Below are 21,141 nucleotides of genomic sequence, written 5' to 3'. Positions count from 1 at the left end.
GCTCTAATCTGATAGTGGTAGATGTCTAGTCTCCTTTATGGATCTAATCTGATAGTGGTAGTGGGGTGATAGATGTCTAGTCTCCGTTATGGCTCTAATCTGATAGTGGTAGATGTCTAGTCTCCTTTATGGCTATAATCTGATAGTGGTAGTGGGGTGATAGATGTCTAGTCTCCGTTATGGCTCTAATCTGATAGTGGTAGATGTCTAGTCTCCTTTATGGCTATAATCTGATAGTGGTAGTGGGATGATAGATGTCTAGTCTCCTTTATGGTTCTAATCTGATAGTGGTAGTGAGGTGGTAGATGTCTAGTCTCCTTTATGGCTCTAATCTGATAGTAGTAGTGGGGTGGTAGATGTTTAGTCTCCTTTATGGCTCTAATCTGATAGTGGTAGTGGGGTGGTAGATGTCTAGTCTCCTTTATGGCTCTAATCTGATATTGGTAGTGGGGTGATAGATGTCTAGTCTCCTTTATGGCTCTAATCTGATAGTGGTAGTGGGGTGGTAGATGTCTAGTCTCCTTTATGGCTCTAATCTGATAGTGGTAGTGGGGTGGTAGATGTTTAGTCTCCCTTATGGCTCTAATCTGATAGTAGTAGTGGGGTGGTAGATGTCTAGTCTCCTTTATGGCTCTAATCTGATAGTGGTAGATGTCTAGTCTCCTTTATGGCTCTACTCTGATAGTGGTAGTGGGGTGGTAGATGTCTAGTCTCCTTATGGCTCTAATCTGATATAGGTAGTGGGGTTGTAGATGTCTAGTCTCCTTTATGGCTCTAATCTGATAGTGGTAGATGTCTAGTCTCCTTTATGGCTCTAATCTGATAGTGGTAGTGGGGTGGTAGATGTCTAGTCTCCTTATGGCTCTAATCTGATAGTGGTAGTGAGGTGGTAGATGTCTAGTCTCCTTTATGGCTCTAATCTGATAGTGGTAGTGGGGTGGTAGATGTCTAGTCTCCTTTATGGCTCTAATCTGATAGTGGTAGTGGGGTGGTAGATGTCTAGTCTCCTTTATGGCTCTATTCTGATAGTGGTAGTGGGGTGATAGATGTCTAGTCTCCGTTATGGCTCTAATCTGATAGTGGTAGTGGGGTGGTAGATGTCTAGTCTCCTTTATGGCTCTAATCTGATAGTGGTAGTGGGGTGGTAGATGTTTAGTCTCCCTTATGGCTCTAATCTGATAGTAGTAGTGGGGTGGTAGATGTCTAGTCTCCTTTATGGCTCTAATCTGATAGTGGTAGATGTCTAGTCTCCTTTATGGCTCTACTCTGATAGTGGTAGTGGGGTGGTAGATGTTTAGTCTCCTTATGGCTCTAATCTGATAGTGGTAGTGGGGTGGTAGATGTCTAGTCTCCTTATGGCTCTAATCTGATAGTGGTAGTGAGGTGGTAGATGTCTAGTCTCCTTTATGGCTCTAATCTGATAGTGGTAGTGGGGTGGTAGATGTCTAGTCTCCTTTATGGCTCTAATCTGATAGTGGTAGTGGGGTGGTAGATGTCTAGTCTCCTTTATGGCTCTATTCTGATAGTGGTAGTGGGGTGGTAGATGTCTAGTCTCCTTTTATGGCTCTAATCTGATAGTGGTAGTGGGGTGGTAGATGTCTAGTCTCCTTTATGGCTCTAATCTGATAGTGGTAGTGGGGTGGTAGATGTCTAGTCTCCTTTATGGCTCTATTCTGATAGTGGTAGTGGGGTGATAGATGTCTAGTCTCCGTTATGGCTCTAATCTGATAGTGGTAGATGTCTAGTCTCCTTTATGGCTCTAATCTGATAGTGGTAGTGGGTTGATAGATGTCTAGTCTCCGTTATGGCTCTAATCTGATAGTGGTAGATGTCTAGTCTCCTTTATGGCTATAATCTGATAGTGGTAGTGGGATGATAGATGTCTAGTCTCCTTTATGGTTCTAATCTGATAGTGGTAGTGAGGTGGTAGATGTCTAGTCTCCTTTATGGCTCTAATCTGATAGTAGTAGTTGGGTGGTAGATGTCTAGTCTCCTTTATGGATCTAATCTGATAGTGGTAGTGGGGTGGTAGATGTCTAGTCTCCTTTATGGCTCTAATCTTATATTGGTAGTGGGGTGATAGATGTCTAGTCTCCTTTATGGCTCTAATCTGATAGTGGTAGTGGGGTGGTAGATGTCTAGTCTCCTTTATGGCTCTAATCTGATAGTGGTAGTGGGGTGGTAGATGTTTAGTCTCCCTTATGGCTCTAATCTGATAGTAGTAGTGGGGTGGTAGATGTCTAGTCTCCTTTATGGCTCTAATCTGATAGTGGTAGATGTCTAGTCTCCTTTATGGCTCTAATCTGATAGTGGTAGTGGGGTGGTAGATGTCTAGTCTCCTTTATGGCTCTAATCTGATATTGGTAGTGGGGTGATAGATGTCTAGTCTCCTTTATGGCTCTAATATGATAGTGGTAGTGGGGTGGTAGATGTCTAGTCTCCTTTATGGCTCTAATCTGATAGTGGTAGTGGGGTGGTAGATGTTTAGTCTCCCTTATGGCTCTAATCTGATAGTAGTAGTGGGGTGGTAGATGTCTAGTCTCCTTTATGGCTCTAATCTGATAGTGGTAGATGTCTAGTCTCCTTTATGGCTCTACTCTGATAGTGGTAGTGGGGTGATAGATGTATTTTCTCTGTTATGGCTCTAATCTGATAGTGGTAGATGTCTAGTCTCCTTTATGGCTATAATCTGATAGTGGTAGTGGGATGATAGATGTCTAGTCTCCTTTATGGTTCTAATCTGATAGTGGTAGTGAGGTGGTAGATGTCTAGTCTCCTTTATGGCTCTAATCTGATAGTTGTAGTTGGGTGGTAGATGTCTAGTCTCCTTTATGGCTCTAATCTGATAGTGGTAGTGGGGTGGTAGATGTCTAGTCTCCTTTATGGCTCTAATCTGATATAGGTAGTGGGGTTGTAGATGTCTAGTCTCCTTTATGGCTCTAATCTGATAGCAGTAGATGTCTAGTCTCCTTTATGGCTCTAATCTGATAGTGGTAGTGGGGTGGTAGATGTCTAGTCTCCTTTATGGCTCTAATCTGATATTGGTAGTGGGGTGATAGATGTCTAGTCTCCTTTATGGCTCTAATCTGATAGTGGTAGTGGGGTGGAAGATGTCTAGTCTCCTTTATGGCTCTAATCTGATAGTGGTAGTGGGGTGGTAGATGTTTAGTCTCCCTTATGGCTCTAATCTGATAGTAGTAGTGGGGTGGTAGATGTCTAGTCTCCTTTATGGCTCTAATCTGATAGTGGTAGATGTCTAGTCTCCTTTATGGCTCTACTCTGATAGTGGTAGTGGGGTGGTAGATGTCTAGTCTCCTTATGGCTCTAATCTGATAGTGGTAGTGAGGTGGTAGATGTCTAGTCTCCTTTATGGCTCTAATCTGATAGTGGTAGTGGGGTGGTAGATGTCTAGTCTCCTTTATGGCTCTAATCTGATAGTGGTAGTGGGGTGGTAGATGTCTAGTCTCCTTTATGGCTCTATTCTGATAGTGGTAGTGGGGTGATAGATGTCTAGTCTCCGTTATGGCTCTAATCTGATAGTGGTAGATGTCTAGTCTCCTTTATGGCTCTAATATGGTAGTGGTAGTGGGGTGGAAGATGTCTAGTCTCCTTTATGGCTCTAATCTGATAGTGGTAGATGTCTAGTCTCCTTTATGGCTATACTCTGATAGTGGTAGTGGGGTGGTAGATGTCTAGTCTCCTTATGGCTCTAATCTGATAGTGGTAGTGAGGTGGTAGATGTCTAGTCTCCTTTATGGCTCTAATCTGATAGTGGTAGATGTCTAGTCTCCTTTATGGCTATAATCTGATAGTGGTAGTGGGATGATATATGTCTAGTCTCCTTTATGGTTCTAATCTGATAGTGGTAGTGAGGTGGTAGATGTCTAGTCTCCTTTATGGATCTAATCTGATAGTAGTAGTGGGGTGGTAGATGTCTAGTCTCCTTTATGGCTCTAATCTGATAGTGGTAGTGGGGTGGTAGATGTCTAGTCTCCTTTATGGCTCTAATCTGATAGTGGTAGATGTCTAGTCTCCTTTATGGCTATACTCTGATAGTGGTAGTGGGGTGGTAGATGTCTAGTCTCCTTATGGCTCTAATCTGATAGTGGTAGTGAGGTGGTAGATGTCTAATCTCCTTTATGGCTCTAATCTGATAGTGGTAGTGGGGTGGTAGATGTCTAGTCTCCTTTATGGCTCTAATCTGATAGTGGTAGTGAGGTGGTAGATGTCTAGTCTCCTTTATGGCTCTAATCTGATAGTGGTAGATGTCTAGTCTCCTTTATGGCTATACTCTGATAGTGGTAGTGGGGTGGTAGATGTCTAGTCTCCTTATGGCTGTAATCTGATAGTGGTAGTGAGGTGGTAGATGTCTAGTCTCCTTTATGGCTCTAATCTGATAGTGGTAGTGGGGTGATAGATGTCTTTTCTCCGTTATGGCTCTAATCTGATAGTGGTAGATGTCTAGTGTCCTTTATGGCTATAATCTGATAGTGGTAGTGGGATGATAGATGTCTAGTCTCCTTTATGGTTCTAATCTGATAGTGGTAGTGAGGTGGTAGATGTCTAGTCTCCTTTATGGCTCTAATCTGATAGTTGTAGTTGGGTGGTAGATGTCTAGTCTCCTTTATGGCTCTAATCTGATAGTGGTAGTGGGGTGGTAGATGTCTAGTCTCCTTTATGGCTCTATTCTGATAGTGGTAGTTGGGTGATAGATGTTTAGTCTCCGTTATGGCTCTAATCTGATAGTGGTAGATGTTTAGTCTCCTTTATGGCTCTAATCTGATAGTGGTAGTGGGGTGGTAGATGTCTAGTCTCCTTTATGGCTCTAATCTGATATAGGTATTGGGGTTGTAGATGTCTAGTCTCCTTTATGGCTCTAATCTGATAGTGGTAGATGTCTAGTCTCCTTTATGGCTCTAATCTGATAGTGGTAGTGGGGTGGTAGATGTCTAGTCTCCTTTATGGCTCTAATCTGATATTGGTAGTGGGGTGATAGATGTCTAGTCTCCTTTATGGCTCTAATCTGATAGTGGTAGTGGGGTGGTAGATGTCTAGTCTCCTTTATGGCTCTAATCTGATAGTGGTAGTGGGGTGGTAGATGTTTAGTCTCCCTTATGGCTCTAATCTGATAGTAGTAGTGGGGTGGTAGATGTCTAGTCTCCTTTATGGCTCTAATCTGATATAGGTATTGGGGTTGTAGATGTCTAGTCTCCTTTATGGCTCTAATCTGATAGTGGTAGATGTCTAGTCTCCTTTATGGCTCTAATCTGATAGTGGTAGTGGGGTGGTAGATGTCTAGTCTCCTTTATGGCTCTAATCTGATAGTGGTAGTGGGGTGGTAGATGTCTAGTCTCCTTTATGGCTCTAATCTGATAGTGGTAGTGGGGTGGTAGATGTCTAGTCTCCTTTATGGCTCTAATCTGATAGTGGTAGTGGGGTGGTAGATGTCTAGTCTCCTTTATGGCTCTAATCTGATAGTGGTAGTGGGGTGGTAGATGTCTAGTCTCCTTTATGGCTCTAATCTGATAGTGGTAGTGGGGTGGTAGATGTCTAGTCTCCTTTATGGCTCTATTCTGATAGTGGTAGTGGGGTGATAGATGTCTAGTCTCCGTTATGGCTCTAATCTGATAGTGGTAGATGTCTAGTCTCCTTTATGGTTCTAATCTGATAGTGGTAGTGAGGTGGTAGATGTCCAGTCTCCTTTATGGCTCTAATCTGATAGTAGTAGTGGGGTGGTAGATGTCTAGTCTCCTTTATTGCTCTAATCTGATAGTGGTAGATGTCTAGTCTCCTTTATGGCTCTAATCTGATAGTGGTAGTGGGATGATAGATGTCTAGTCTCCTTTATGGTTCTAATCTGATAGTGGTAGTGAGGTGGTAGATGTCTAGTCTCCTTTATGGCTCTAATCTGACAGTGGTAGATGTCTAGTCTCCTTTATGGCTCTAATCTGATAGTGGTAGTGGGGTGGTAGATGTCTAGTCTCCTTTATGGCTCTAATCTGATATTGGTAGTGGGGTGATAGATGTCTAGTCTCCTTTATGGCTCTAATCTGATAGTGGTAGTGGGGTGGTAGATGTTTAGTCTCCCTTATGGCTCTAATCTGATAGTAGTAGTGGGGTGGTAGATGTCTAGTCTCCTTTATGGCTCTAATCTGATAGTGGTAGATGTCTAGTCTCCTTTATGGCTCTACTTTGATAGTGGTAGTGGGGTGGTAGATGTCTAGTCTCCTTATGGCTCTAATCTGATAGTGGTAGTGAGGTGGTAGATGTCTAGTCTCCTTTATGGCTCTAATCTGATAGTGGTAGTGGGGTGGTAGATGTCTAGTCTCCTTTATGGCTCTATTCTGATAGTGGTAGTGGGGTGATAGATGTTTAGTCTTCGTTATGGCTCTAATCTGATAGTGGTAGATGTCTAGTCTCCTTTATGGCTATAATCTGATAGTGGTAGTGGGATGATAGATGTCTAGTCTTCTTTATGGTTCTAATCTGATAGTGGTAGTGAGGTGGTAGATGTCTAGTCTCCTTTATGGCTCTAATCTGATAGTAGTAGTGGGGTGGTAGATGTTTAGTCTCCTTTATGGCTCTAATCTGATAGTGGTAGTGGGGTGGTAGATGTCTAGTCTCCTTTATGGCTCTAATCTGATATAGGTATTGGGGTTGTAGATGTCTAGTCTCCTTTATGGCTCTAATCTGATAGTGGTAGATGTCTAGTCTCCTTTATTGCTCTAATCTGATAGTGGTAGTGGGGTGGTAGATGTCTAGTCTCCTTTATGGCTCTAATCTGATAGTGGTAGTGGGGTGGTAGATGTCTAGTCTCCCTTATGGCTCTAATCTGATAGTAGTAGTGGGGTGGTAGATGTCTAGTCTCCTTTATGGCTCTAATCTGATAGTGGTAGTGGGGTGGTAGATGTTTAGTCTCCCTTATGGCTCTAATCTGATAGTAGTAGTGGGGTGGTAGATGTCTAGTCTCCTTTATGGCTCTAATCTGATATAGGTATTGGGGTTGTAGATGTCTAGTCTCCTTTATGGCTCTAATCTGATAGTGGTAGTGGGGTGGTAGATGTCTAGTCTCCTTTATGGCTCTAATCTGATAGTGGTAGTGGGGTGGTAGATGTCTAGTCTCCTTTATGGCTCTATTCTGATAGTGGTAGTGGGGTGATAGATGTCTAGTCTCCGTTATGGCTCTAATCTGATAGTAGTAGTGGGGTGGTAGATGTCTAGTCTCCTTTATGGCTCTAATCTGATAGTGGTAGTGGGGTGGTAGATGTTTAGTCTCCCTTATGGCTCTAATCTGATAGTAGTAGTGGGGTGGTAGATGTCTAGTCTCCTTTATGGCTCTAATCTGATAGTGGTAGATGTCTAGTCTCCTTTATGGCTCTACTCTGATAGTGGTAGTGGGGTGGTAGATGTCTAGTCTCCTTATGGCTCTAATCTGATAGTGGTAGTGAGGTGGTAGATGTCTAGTCTCCTTTATGGCTCTAATCTGATAGTGGTAGTGGGGTGGTAGATGTCTAGTCTCCTTTATGGCTCTATTCTGATAGTGGTAGTGGGGTGATAGATGTTTAGTCTCCGTTATGGCTCTAATCTGATAGTGGTAGATGTCTAGTCTCCTTTATGGCTATAATCTGATAGTGGTAGTGGGATGATAGATGTCTAGTCTCCTTTATGGTTCTAATCTGATAGTGGTAGTGAGGTGGTAGATGTCTAGTCTCCTTTATGGCTCTAATCTGATAGTAGTAGTGGGGTGGTAGATGTTTAGTCTCCTTTATGGCTCTAATCTGATAGTGGTAGTGGGGTGGTAGATGTCTAGTCTCCTTTATGGCTCTAATCTGATATAGGTATTGGGGTTGTAGATGTCTAGTCTCCTTTATGGCTCTAATCTGATAGTGGTAGATGTCTAGTCTCCTTTATGGCTCTAATCTGATAGTGGTCGTGGGGTGGTAGATGTCTAGTCTCCTTTATGGCTCTAATCTGATAGTGGTAGTGGGGTGATAGATGTCTAGTCTCCTTTATGGCTCTAATCTGATAGTGGTAGTGGGGTGGTAGATGTCTAGTCTCCTTTATGGCTCTAATCTGATAGTGGTAGTGGGGTGGTAGATGTCTAGTCTCCCTTATGGCTCTAATCTGATAGTAGTAGTGGGGTGGTAGATGTCTGGTCTCCTTTATGGCTCTAATCTGATAGTGGTAGTGGGGTGGTAGATGTTTAGTCTCCCTTATGGCTCTAATCTGATAGTAGTAGTGGGGTGGTAGATGTCTAGTCTCCTTTATGGCTCTAATCTGATATAGGTATTGGGGTTGTAGATGTCTAGTCTCCTTTATGGCTCTAATCTGATAGTGGTAGTGGGGTGGTAGATGTCTAGTCTCCTTTATGGCTCTAATCTGATAGTGGTAGTGGGGTGGTAGATGTCTAGTCTCCTTTATGGCTCTATTCTGATAGTGGTAGTGGGGTCATAGATGTCTAGTCTCCGTTATGGCTCTAATCTGATAGTAGTAGTGGGGTGGTAGATGTCTAGTCTCCTTTATGGCTCTAATCTGATAGTGGTAGTGGGGTGGTAGATGTTTAGTCTCCCTTATGGCTCTAATCTGATAGTAGTAGTGGGGTGGTAGATGTCTAGTCTCCTTTATGGCTCTAATCTGATAGTGGTAGATGTCTAGTCTCCTTTATGGCTCTACTCTGATAGTGGTAGTGGGGTGGTAGATGTCTAGTCTCCTTATGGCTCTAATCTGATAGTGGTAGTGAGGTGGTAGATGTCTAGTCTCCTTTATGGCTCTAATTTGATAGTGGTAGTGGGGTGGTAGATGTCTAGTCTCCTTTATGGCTCTAATCTGATAGTGGTAGTTGGGTGATAGATGTTTAGTCTCCTTTATGGCTCTAATCTGATAGTGGTAGATGTCTAGTCTCCTTTATGGCTATAATCTGATAGTGGTAGTGGGATGATAGATGTCTAGTCTCCTTTATGGTTCTAATCTGATAGTGGTAGTGAGGTGGTAGATGTCTAGTCTCCTTTATGGCTCTAATCTGATAGTAGTAGTGGGGTGGTAGATGTTTAGTCTCCTTTATGGCTCTAATCTGATAGTGGTAGTGGGGTGGTAGATGTCTAGTCTCCTTTATGGCTCTAATCTGATATAGGTATTGGGGTTGTAGATGTCTAGTCTCCTTTATGGCTCTAATCTGATAGTGGTAGATGTCTAGTCTCCTTTATGGCTCTAATCTGATAGTGGTAGTGGGGTGGTAGATGTCTAGTCTCCTTTATGGCTCTAATCTGATATTGGTAGTGGGGTGATAGATGTCTAGTCTCCTTTATGGCTCTAATCTGATAGTGGTAGTGGGGTGGTAGATGTCTAGTCTCCTTTATGGCTCTAATCTGATAGTGGTAGTGGGGTGGTAGATGTCTAGTCTCCCTTATGGCTCTAATCTGATAGTAGTAGTGGGGTGGTAGATGTCTAGTCTCCTTTATGGCTCTAATCTGATAGTGGTAGTGGGGTGGTAGATGTTTAGTCTCCCTTATGGCTCTAATCTGATAGTAGTAGTGGGGTGGTAGATGTCTAGTCTCCTTTATGGCTCTAATCTGATATAGGTATTGGGGTTGTACATGTCTAGTCTCCTTTATGGCTCTAATCTGATAGTGGTAGTGGGGTGGTAGATGTCTAGTCTCCTTTATGGCTCTAATCTGATAGTGGTAGTGGGGTGGTAGATGTCTAGTCTCCTTTATGGCTCTATTCTGATAGTGGTAGTGGGGTCATAGATGTCTAGTCTCCTTTATGGCTCTAATCTGATAGTGGTAGTGGGGTGGTAGATGTTTAGTCTCCCTTATGGCTCTAATCTGATAGTAGTAGTGGGGTGGTAGATGTCTAGTCTCCTTTATGGCTCTAATCTGATAGTGGTAGATGTCTAGTCTCCTTTATGGCTCTACTCTGATAGTGGTAGTGGGGTGGTAGATGTCTAGTCTCCTTATGGCTCTAATCTGATAGTGGTAGTGAGGTGGTAGATGTCTAGTCTCCTTTATGGCTCTAATCTGATAGTGGTAGTGGGGTGGTAGATGTCTAGTCTCCTTTATGGCTCTATTCTGATAGTGGTAGTTGGGTGATAGATGTTTAGTCTCCGTTATGGCTCTAATCTGATAGTGGTAGATGTCTAGTCTCCTTTATGGCTATAATCTGATAGTGGTAGTGGGATGATAGATGTCTAGTCTCCTTTATGGTTCTAATCTGATAGTGGTAGTGAGGTGGTAGATGTCTAGTCTCCTTTATGGCTCTAATCTGATAGTAGTAGTGGGGTGGTAGATGTCTAGTCTCCTTTATGGCTCTAATCTGATAGTGGTAGTGGGGTGGTAGATGTCTAGTCTCCTTTATGGCTCTAATCTGATATAGGTATTGGGGTTGTAGATGTCTAGTCTCCTTTATGGCTCTAATCTGATAGTGGTAGATGTCTAGTCTCCTTTATGGCTCTAATCTGATAGTGGTCGTGGGGTGGTAGATGTCTAGTCTCCTTTATGGCTCTAATCTGATATTGGTAGTGGGGTGATAGATGTCTAGTCTCCTTTATGGCTCTAATCTGATAGTGGTAGTGGGGTGGTAGATGTCTAGTCTCCTTTATGGCTCTAATCTGATAGTGGTAGTGGGGTGGTAGATGTCTAGTCTCCCTTATGGCTCTAATCTGATAGTAGTAGTGGGGTGGTAGATGTCTGGTCTCCTTTATGGCTCTAATCTGATAGTGGTAGTGGGGTGGTAGATGTCTAGTCTCCCTTATGGCTCTAATCTGATAGTGGTAGTGGGGTGGTAGATGTCTAGTCTCCTTTATGGCTCTAATCTGATATAGGTATTGGGGTTGTAGATGTCTAGTCTCCTTTATGGCTCTAATCTGATAGTGGTAGTGGGGTGGTAGATGTCTAGTCTCCTTTATGGCTCTAATCTGATAGTGGTAGTGGGGTGGTAGATGTCTAGTCTCCTTTATGGCTCTATTCTGATAGTGGTAGTGGGGTCATAGATGTCTAGTCTCCGTTATGGCTCTAATCTGATAGTAGTAGTGGGGTGGTAGATGTCTAGTCTCCTTTATGGCTCTAATCTGATAGTGGTAGTGGGGTGGTAGATGTTTAGTCTCCCTTATGGCTCTAATCTGATAGTAGTAGTGGGGTGGTAGATGTCTAGTCTCCTTTATGGCTCTAATCTGATAGTGGTAGATGTCTAGTCTCCTTTATGGCTCTACTCTGATAGTGGTAGTGGGGTGGTAGATGTCTAGTCTCCTTATGGCTCTAATCTGATAGTGGTAGTGAGGTGGTAGATGTCTAGTCTCCTTTATGGCTCTAATTTGATAGTGGTAGTGGGGTGGTAGATGTCTAGTCTCCTTTATGGCTCTATTCTGATAGTGGTAGTTGGGTGATAGATGTTTAGTCTCCGTTATGGCTCTAATCTGATAGTGGTAGATGTCTAGTCTCCTTTATGGCTATAATCTGATAGTGGTAGTGGGATGATAGATGTCTAGTCTCCTTTATGGTTCTAATCTGATAGTGGTAGTGAGGTGGTAGATGTCTAGTCTCCTTTATGGCTCTAATCTGATAGTAGTAGTGGGGTGGTAGATGTTTAGTCTCCTTTATGGCTCTAATCTGATAGTGGTAGTGGGGTGGTAGATGTCTAGTCTCCTTTATGGCTCTAATCTGATATAGGTATTGGGGTTGTAGATGTCTAGTCTCCTTTATGGCTCTAATCTGATAGTGGTAGATGTCTAGTCTCCTTTATGGCTCTAATCTGATAGTGGTAGTGGGGTGGTAGATGTCTAGTCTCCTTTATGGCTCTAATCTGATATTGGTAGTGGGGTGATAGATGTCTAGTCTCCTTTATGGCTCTAATCTGATAGTGGTAGTGGGGTGGTAGATGTCTAGTCTCCTTTATGGCTCTAATCTGATAGTGGTAGTGGGGTGGTAGATGTCTAGTCTCCCTTATGGCTCTAATCTGATAGTAGTAGTGGGGTGGTAGATGTCTAGTCTCCTTTATGGCTCTAATCTGATAGTGGTAGTGGGGTGGTAGATGTCTAGTCTCCCTTATGGCTCTAATCTGATAGTAGTAGTGGGGTGGTAGATGTCTAGTCTCCTTTATGGCTCTAATCTGATATAGGTATTGGGGTTGTACATGTCTAGTCTCCTTTATGGCTCTAATCTGATAGTGGTAGTGGGGTGGTAGATGTCTAGTCTCCTTTATGGCTCTAATCTGATAGTGGTAGTGGGGTGGTAGATGTCTAGTCTCCTTTATGGCTCTATTCTGATAGTGGTAGTGGGGTCATAGATGTCTAGTCTCCGTTATGGCTCTAATCTGATAGTAGTAGTGGGGTGGTAGATGTCTAGTCTCCTTTATGGCTCTAATCTGATAGTGGTAGTGGGGTGGTAGATGTTTAGTCTCCCTTATGGCTCTAATCTGATAGTAGTAGTGGGGTGGTAGATGTCTAGTTTCCTTTATGGCTCTAATCTGATAGTGGTAGATGTCTAGTCTCCTTTATGGCTCTACTCTGATAGTGGTAGTGGGGTGGTAGATGTCTAGTCTCCTTATGGCTCTAATCTGATAGTGGTAGTGAGGTGGTAGATGTCTAGTCTCCTTTATGGCTCTAATCTGATAGTGGTAGTGGGGTGGTAGATGTCTAGTCTCCTTTATGGCTCTATTCTGATAGTGGTAGTTGGGTGATAGATGTTTAGTCTCCGTTATGGCTCTAATCTGATAGTGGTAGATGTTTAGTCTCCTTTATGGCTCTAATCTGATAGTGGTAGTGGGGTGGTAGATGTCTAGTCTCCTTTATGGCTCTAATCTGATATAGGTATTGGGGTTGTAGATGTCTAGTCTCCTTTATGGCTCTAATCTGATAGTGGTAGATGTCTAGTCTCCTTTATGGCTCTAATCTGATAGTGGTAGTGGGGTGGTAGATGTCTAGTCTCCTTTATGGCTCTAATCTGATATTGGTAGTGGGGTGATAGATGTCTAGTCTCCTTTATGGCTCTAATCTGATAGTGGTAGTGGGGTGGTAGATGTCTAGTCTCCTTTATGGCTCTAATCTGATAGTGGTAGTGGGGTGGTAGATGTCTAGTCTCCCTTATGGCTCTAATCTGATAGTAGTAGTGGGGTGGTAGATGTCTAGTCTCCTTTATGGCTCTAATCTGATAGTGGTAGTGGGGTGGTAGATGTTTAGTCTCCCTTATGGCTCTAATCTGATAGTAGTAGTGGGGTGGTAGATGTCTAGTCTCCTTTATGGCTCTAATCTGATATAGGTATTGGGGTTGTAGATGTCTAGTCTCCTTTATGGCTCTAATCTGATAGTGGTAGATGTCTAGTCTCCTTTATGGCTCTAATCTGATAGTGGTAGTGGGGTGGTAGATGTCTAGTCTCCTTTATGGCTCTAATCTGATAGTGGTAGTGGGGTGGTAGATGTCTAGTCTCCTTTATGGCTCTATTCTGATAGTGGTAGTGGGGTGATAGATGTCTAGTCTCCGTTATGGCTCTAATCTGATAGTGGTAGATGTCTAGTCTCCTTTATGGTTCTAATCTGATAGTGGTAGTGAGGTGGTAGATGTCCAGTCTCCTTTATGGCTCTAATCTGATAGTAGTAGTGGGGTGGTAGATGTCTAGTCTCCTTTATTGCTCTAATCTGATAGTGGTAGATGTCTAGTCTCCTTTATGGCTCTAATCTGATAGTGGTAGTGGGATGATAGATGTCTAGTCTCCTTTATGGTTCTAATCTAATAGTGGTAGTGAGGTGGTAGATGTCTAGTCTCCTTTATGGCTCTAATCTGACAGTAGTAGTGGGGTGGTAGATGTCTAGTCTAAGTTATGGCTCTAATCTGATAGTGGTAGATGTCTAGTCTCCTTTATGGTTCTAATCTGATAGTGGTAGTGAGGTGGTAGATGTCCAGTCTCCTTTATGGCTCTAATCTGATAGTAGTAGTGGGGTGGTAGATGTCTAGTCTCCTTTATGGCTCTAATCTGATAGTGGTAGATGTCTAGTCTCCTTTATGGCTCTAATCTGATAGTGGTAGTGGGGTGATAGATGTCTAGTCTCCGTTATGGCTCTAATCTGATAGTGGTAGATGTCTAGTCTCCTTTATGGCTATAATCTGATAGTGGAAGTGGGATGATAGATGTCTAGTCTCCTTTATGGCTCTATTCTGATAGTGGTAGTGGGGTCATAGATGTCTAGTCTCCGTTATGGCTCTAATCTGATAGTAGTAGTGGGGTGGTAGATGTCTAGTCTCCTTTATGGCTCTAATCTGATAGTGGTAGTGGGGTGGTAGATGTTTAGTCTCCCTTATGGCTCTAATCTGATAGTAGTAGTGGGGTGGTAGATGTCTAGTCTCCTTTATGGCTCTAATCTGATAGTGGTAGATGTCTAGTCTCCTTTATGGCTCTACTCTGATAGTGGTAGTGGGGTGGTAGATGTCTAGTCTCCTTATGGCTCTAATCTGATAGTGGTAGTGAGGTGGTAGATGTCTAGTCTCCTTTATGGCTCTAATCTGATAGTGGTAGTGGGGTGGTAGATGTCTAGTCTCCTTTATGGCTCTATTCTGATAGTGGTAGTTGGGTGATAGATGTTTAGTCTCCGTTATGGCTCTAATCTGATAGTGGTAGATGTTTAGTCTCCTTTATGGCTCTAATCTGATAGTGGTAGTGGGGTGGTAGATGTTTAGTCTCCTTTATGGCTCTAATCTGATATAGGTATTGGGGTTGTAGATGTCTAGTCTCCTTTATGGCTCTAATCTGATAGTGGTAGATGTCTAGTCTCCTTTATGGCTCTAATCTGATAGTGGTAGTGGGGTGGTAGATGTCTAGTCTCCTTTATGGCTCTAATCTGATATTGGTAGTGGGGTGATAGATGTCTAGTCTCCTTTATGGCTCTAATCTGATAGTGGTAGTGGGGTGGTAGATGTCTAGTCTCCTTTATGGCTCTAATCTGATAGTGGTAGTGGGGTGGTAGATGTCTAGTCTCCCTTATGGCTCTAATCTGATAGTAGTAGTGGGGTGGTAGATGTCTAGTCTCCTTTATGGCTCTAATCTGATAGTGGTAGTGGGGTGGTAGATGTTTAGTCTCCCTTATGGCTCTAATCTGATAGTAGTAGTGGGGTGGTAGATGTCTAGTCTCCTTTATGGCTCTAATCTGATATAGGTATTGGGGTTGTAGATGTCTAGTCTCCTTTATGGCTCTAATCTGATAGTGGTAGATGTCTAGTCTCCTTTATGGCTCTAATCTGATAGTGGTAGTGGGGTGGTAGATGTCTAGTCTCCTTTATGGCTCTAATCTGATAGTGGTAGTGGGGTGGTAGATGTCTAGTCTCCTTTATGGCTCTATTCTGATAGTGGTAGTGGGGTGATAGATGTCTAGTCTCCGTTATGGCTCTAATCTGATAGTGGTAGATGTCTAGTCTCCTTTATGGTTCTAATCTGATAGTGGTAGTGAGGTGGTAGATGTCCAGTCTCCTTTATGGCTCTAATCTGATAGTAGTAGTGGGGTGGTAGATGTCTAGTCTCCTTTATTGCTCTAATCTGATAGTGGTAGATGTCTAGTCTCCTTTATGGCTCTAATCTGATAGTGGTAGTGGGATGATAGATGTCTAGTCTCCTTTATGGTTCTAATCTGATAGTGGTAGTGAGGTGGTAGATGTCTAGTCTCCTTTATGGCTCTAATCTGACAGTAGTAGTGGGGTGGTAGATGTCTAGTCTCCGTTATGGCTCTAATCTGATAGTGGTAGATGTCTAGTCTCCTTTATGGTTCTAATCTGATAGTGGTAGTGAGGTGGTAGATGTCCAGTCTCCTTTATGGCTCTAATCTGATAGTAGTAGTGGGGTGGTAGATGTCTAGTCTCCTTTATGGCTCTAATCTGATAGTGGTAGTGGGGTGGTAGATGTCTAGTCTCCCTTATGGCTCGAATCTGATAGTAGTAGTGGGGTGGTAGATGTCTAGTCTCCGTTATGGCTCTAATCTGATAGTGGTAGATGTCTAGTCTCCTTTATGGCTCTAATCTGATAGTGGTAGTGGGGTGGTAGATGTCTAGTCTCCTTTATGGCTCTAATCTGATATTGGTAGTGGGGTGATAGATGTCTAGTCTCCTTTATGGCTCTAATCTGATAGTGGTAGTGGGGTGGTAGATGTCTAGTCTCCTTTATGGCTCTAATCTGATAGTGGTAGTGGGGTGGTAGATGTCTAGTCTCCCTTATGGCTCTAATCTGATAGTAGTAGTGGGGTGGTAGATGTCTAGTCTCCTTTATGGCTCTAATCTGATAGTGGTAGTGGGGTGGTAGATGTTTAGTCTCCCTTATGGCTCTAATCTGATAGTAGTAGTGGGGTGGTAGATGTCTAGTCTCCTTTATGGCTCTAATCTGATATAGGTATTGGGGTTGTAGATGTCTAGTCTCCTTTATGGCTCTAATCTGATAGTGGTAGATGTCTAGTCTCCTTTATGGCTCTAATCTGATAGTGGTAGTGGGGTGGTAGATGTCTAGTCTCCTTTATGGCTCTAATCTGATAGTGGTAGTGGGGTGGTAGATGTCTAGTCTCCTTTATGGCTCTATTCTGATAGTGGTAGTGGGGTGATAGATGTCTAGTCTCCGTTATGGCTCTAATCTGATAGTGGTAGATGTCTAGTCTCCTTTATGGTTCTAATCTGATAGTGGTAGTGAGGTGGTAGATGTCTAGTCTCCGTTATGGCTCTAATCTGATAGTAGTAGTGGGGTGGTAGATGTCTAGTCTCCTTTATGGCTCTAATCTGATAGTGGTAGTGGGGTGGTAGATGTCTAGTCTCCCTTATGGCTCGAATCTGATAGTAGTAGTGGGGTGGTAGATGTCTAGTCTCCGTTATGGCTCTAATCTGATAGTGGTAGATGTCTAGTCTCCTTTATGGCTCTAATCTGATAGTGGTAGTGGGGTGGTAGATGTCTAGTCTCCTTTATGGCTCTAATCTGATAGTGGTAGTGGGATGATATATGTCTAGTCTCCTTGATGGCTCTAATCTGACAGTGGTAGTGGGGTGGTAGATGTCTAGTCTCCTTTATGGCTCTAATCTGATAGTGGTAGTGGGGTGGAAGATGTCTAGTCTCCTTTATGGCTCTAATCTGATAGTGGTAGTGGGGTGATAGATGTCTAGTCTCCTTTATGGCTCTAATCTGATAGTGGTAGTGGGATGATAGATGTCTAGTCTCCTTTATGGTTCTAATCTGATAGTGGTAGTGGGGTGGTAGATGTCTAGTCTCCCTTATGGCTCTAATCTGATAGTAGTAGTGGGGAGGTAGATGTCTAGTCTCCTTTATGGCTTCTTATCTGATAGTGGATAGATGTTTAGTCTCCTTTATGGCTCTAATCTGATAGTGGTAGTGGGGTGGTAGATGTCTAGTCTCCTTTATGGCTCTAATCTGATATTGGTAGTGGGGTGATAGATGTCTAGTCTCCTTTATGGCTCTAATCTGATAGTGGTAGTGGGGTGGTAGATGTTTAGTCTCCCTTATGGCTCTAATCTGATAGTAGTAGTGGGGTGGTAGATGTCTAGTCTCCTTTATGGCTCTAATCTGATATAGGTATTGGGGTTGTAGATGTCTAGTCTCCTTTATGGCTCTAATCTGATAGTGGTAGATGTCTAGTCTCCTTTATGGCTCTAATCTGATAGTGGTAGTGGGGTGGTAGATGTCTAGTCTCCTTTATGGCTCTAATCTGATAGTGGTAGTGGGGTGGTAGATGTCTAGTCTCCTTTATGGCTCTATTCTGATAGTGGTAGTGGGGTGATAGATGTCTAGTCTCCGTTATGGCTCTAATCTGATAGTGGTAGATGTCTAGTCTCCTTTATGGTTCTAATCTGATAGTGGTAGTGAGGTGGTAGATGTCTAGTCTCCTTTATGGCTCTAATCTGATAGTAGTAGTGGGGTGGTAGATGTCTAGTCTCCTTTATGGCTCTAATCTGATAGTGGTAGTGGGGTGGTAGATGTCTAGTCTCCCTTATGGCTCGAATCTGATAGTAGTAGTGGGGTGGTAGATGTCTAGTCTCCGTTATGGCTCTAATCTGATAGTGGTAGATGTCTAGTCTCCTTTATGGCTCTAATCTGATAGTGGTAGTGGGGTGATAGATGTCTAGTCTCCGTTATGGCTCTAATCTGATAGTGGTAGATGTCTAGTCTCCTTTATGGCTATAATCTGATAGTGGTAGTGGGGTGGTAGATGTCTAGTCTCCTTGATGGCTCTAATCTGACAGTGGTAGTGGGGTGGTAGATGTCTAGTCTCCTTTATGGCTCTAATCTGATAGTGGTAGTGGGGTGGAAGATGTCTAGTCTCCTTTATGGCTCTAATCTGATAGTGGTAGTGGGGTGATAGATGTCTAGTCTCCTTTATGGCTCTAATCTGATAGTGGTAGTGGGATGATAGATGTCTAGTCTCCTTTATGGTTCTAATCTGATAGTGGTAGTGGGGTGGTAGATGTCTAGTCTCCCTTATGGCTCTAATCTGATAGTAGTAGTGGGGAGGTAGATGTCTAGTCTCCTTTATGGCTTCTTATCTGATAGTGGATAGATGTTTAGTCTCCTTTATGGCTCTAATCTGATAGTGGTAGTGGGGTGGTAGATGTCTAGTCTCCTTTATGGCTCTAATCTGATATTGGTAGTGGGGTGATAGATGTCTAGTCTCCTTTATGGCTCTAATCTGATAGTGGTAGTGGGGTGGTAGATGTCTAGTCTCCTTTATGGCTCTAATCTGACAGTAGTAGTGGGGTGGTAGATGTCTAGTCTCCCTTATGGCTCTAATCTGATAGTAGTAGTGGGGAGGTAGATGTCTAGTCTCCTTTATGGCTTCTTATCTGATAGTGGATAGATGTCTAGTCTCCTTTATGGCTCTAATCTGATAGTGGTAGTGGGGTGGTAGATGTCTAGTCTCCTTTATGGCTCTAATCTGATATTGGTAGTGGGGTGATAGATGTCTAGTCTCCTTTATGGCTCTAATCTGATAGTGGTAGTGGGGTGGTAGATGTCTAGTCTCCTTTATGGCTCTAATCTGATAGTGGTAGATGTCTAGTCTCCTTTATGGCTCTAATCTGATATAGGTACTGGGGTTGTAGATGTCTAGTCTCCTTTAAGGCTCTAATCTGATAGTGGTAGATGTCTAGTCTCCTTTATGGCTCTAATCTGATATTGGTAGTGGGGAGATAGATGTCTAGTCTCCTTTATGGCTCTAATCTGATAGTGGTAGTGGGGTGGTAGATGTCTAGTCTCCTTTATGGCTCTATTCTAATAGTGGTAGTGGGGTGATAGATGTCTAGTCTCCGTTATGGCTCTAATCTGATAGTGGTAGATGTCTAGTCTCCTTTATGGCTCTAATCTGATAGTGGTATTGGGGTGATAGATGTCTAGTCTCCGTTATGGCTCTAATCTGATAGTGGTAGATGTCTAGTCTCCTTTATGGCTCTAATCTGATAGTGGTAGTGGGGTGGTAGATGTCTAGTCTCCCTTATGGTCTAATCTGATAGTAGTAGTGGGGTGGTAGATGTCTAGTCTCCTTTATGGCTCTAATCTGATAGTGGTAGATGTCTAGTCTCCTTTATGGCTATACTCTGATAGTGGTAGTGGGGTGGTAGATGTCTAGTCTCCTTTATGGCTCTAATCTGATAGTGGTAGTGGGGTGGTAGATGTCTAGTCTCCTTTATGGCTCTAATCTGATAGTGGTAGTGGGGTGGAAGATGTCTAGTCTCCTTTATGGCTCTAATCTGATAGTGGTAGTGGGGTGATAGATGTCTAGTCTCCTTTATGGTTCTAATCTGATAGTGGTAGTGAGGTGGTAGATGTCTAGTCTCCTTTATGGCTCTAATCTGACAGTAGTAGTGGGGTGGTAGATGTCTAGTCTCCCTTATGGCTCTAATCTGATAGTAGTAGTGGGGTCGTAGATCTCTAGTCTCCTTTATGGCTCTAATCTGATAGTGGTAGATGTCTAGTCTCCTTTATGGCTATACTCTGATAGTGGTAGTGGGGTGGTAGATGTCTAGTCTCCTTATGGCTCTAATCTGATAGTGGTAGTGAGGTGGTAGATGTCTAGTCTCCTTTATGGCTCTAATCTGATAGTGGTAGTGGGGTGGTAGATGTCTAGTCTCCTTTATGGCTCTAATCTGATAGTGGTAGTGGGGTGGAAGATGTCTAGTCTCCTTTATGGCTCTAATCTGATAGTGGTAGATGTCTAGTCTCCTTTATGGCTATACTCTGATAGTGGTAGTGGGGTGGTAGATGTCTAGTCTCCTTATGGCTCTAATCTGATAGTGGTAGTGAGGTGGTAGATGTCTAGTCTCCTTTATGGCTCTAATCTGATAGTGGTATTGGGGTGGTAGATGTCTTGTCTCCTTTATGGCTCTAATCTGATAGTGGTAGTGGGGTGATAGATGTCTAGTCTCCGTTATGGCTCTAATCTGATAGTGGCAGATGTCTAGTCTCCTTTATGTCTATAATCTGATAGTGGTAGTGGGATGATAGATGTCTAGTCTCCCTTATGGCTCTAATCTGATAGTAGTAGTGGGGTCGTAGATGTCTAGTCTCCTTTATGGCTCTAATCTGATAGTGGTAGATGTCTAGTCTCCTTTATGGCTATACTCTGATAGTGGTAGTGGGGTGGTAGATGTCTAGTCTCCTTATGGCTCTAATCTGATAGTGGTAGTGAGGTGGTAGATGTCTAGTCTCCTTTATGGCTCTAATCTGATAGTGGTAGTGGGGTGGTAGATGTCTAGTCTCCTTTATGGCTCTAATCTGATAGTGGTAGTGGGGTGGAAGATGTCTAGTCTCCTTTATGGCTCTAATCTGATAGTGGTAGATGTCTAGTCTCCTTTATGGCTATACTCTGATAGTGGTAGTGGGGTGGTAGATGTCTAGTCTCCTTATGGCTCTAATCTGATAGTGGTAGTGAGGTGGTAGATGTCTAGTCTCCTTTATGGCTCTAATCTGATAGTGGTATTGGGGTGGTAGATGTCTTGTCTCCTTTATGGCTCTAATCTGATAGTGGTAGTGGGGTGATAGATGTCTAGTCTCCGTTATGGCTCTAATCTGATAGTGGCAGATGTCTAGTCTCCTTTATGTCTATAATCTGATAGTGGTAGTGGGATGATAGATGTCTAGTCTCCCTTATGGCTCTAATCTGATAGTAGTAGTGGGGTCGTA

This window comes from Salvelinus alpinus, chromosome 19 (genome assembly GCF_045679555.1).
Source record: "Salvelinus alpinus chromosome 19, SLU_Salpinus.1, whole genome shotgun sequence".
In the NCBI taxonomy this organism is placed as follows: Eukaryota; Metazoa; Chordata; class Actinopteri; order Salmoniformes; family Salmonidae; genus Salvelinus; species Salvelinus alpinus.
This window is presented reverse-complemented; position numbering follows the sequence as displayed.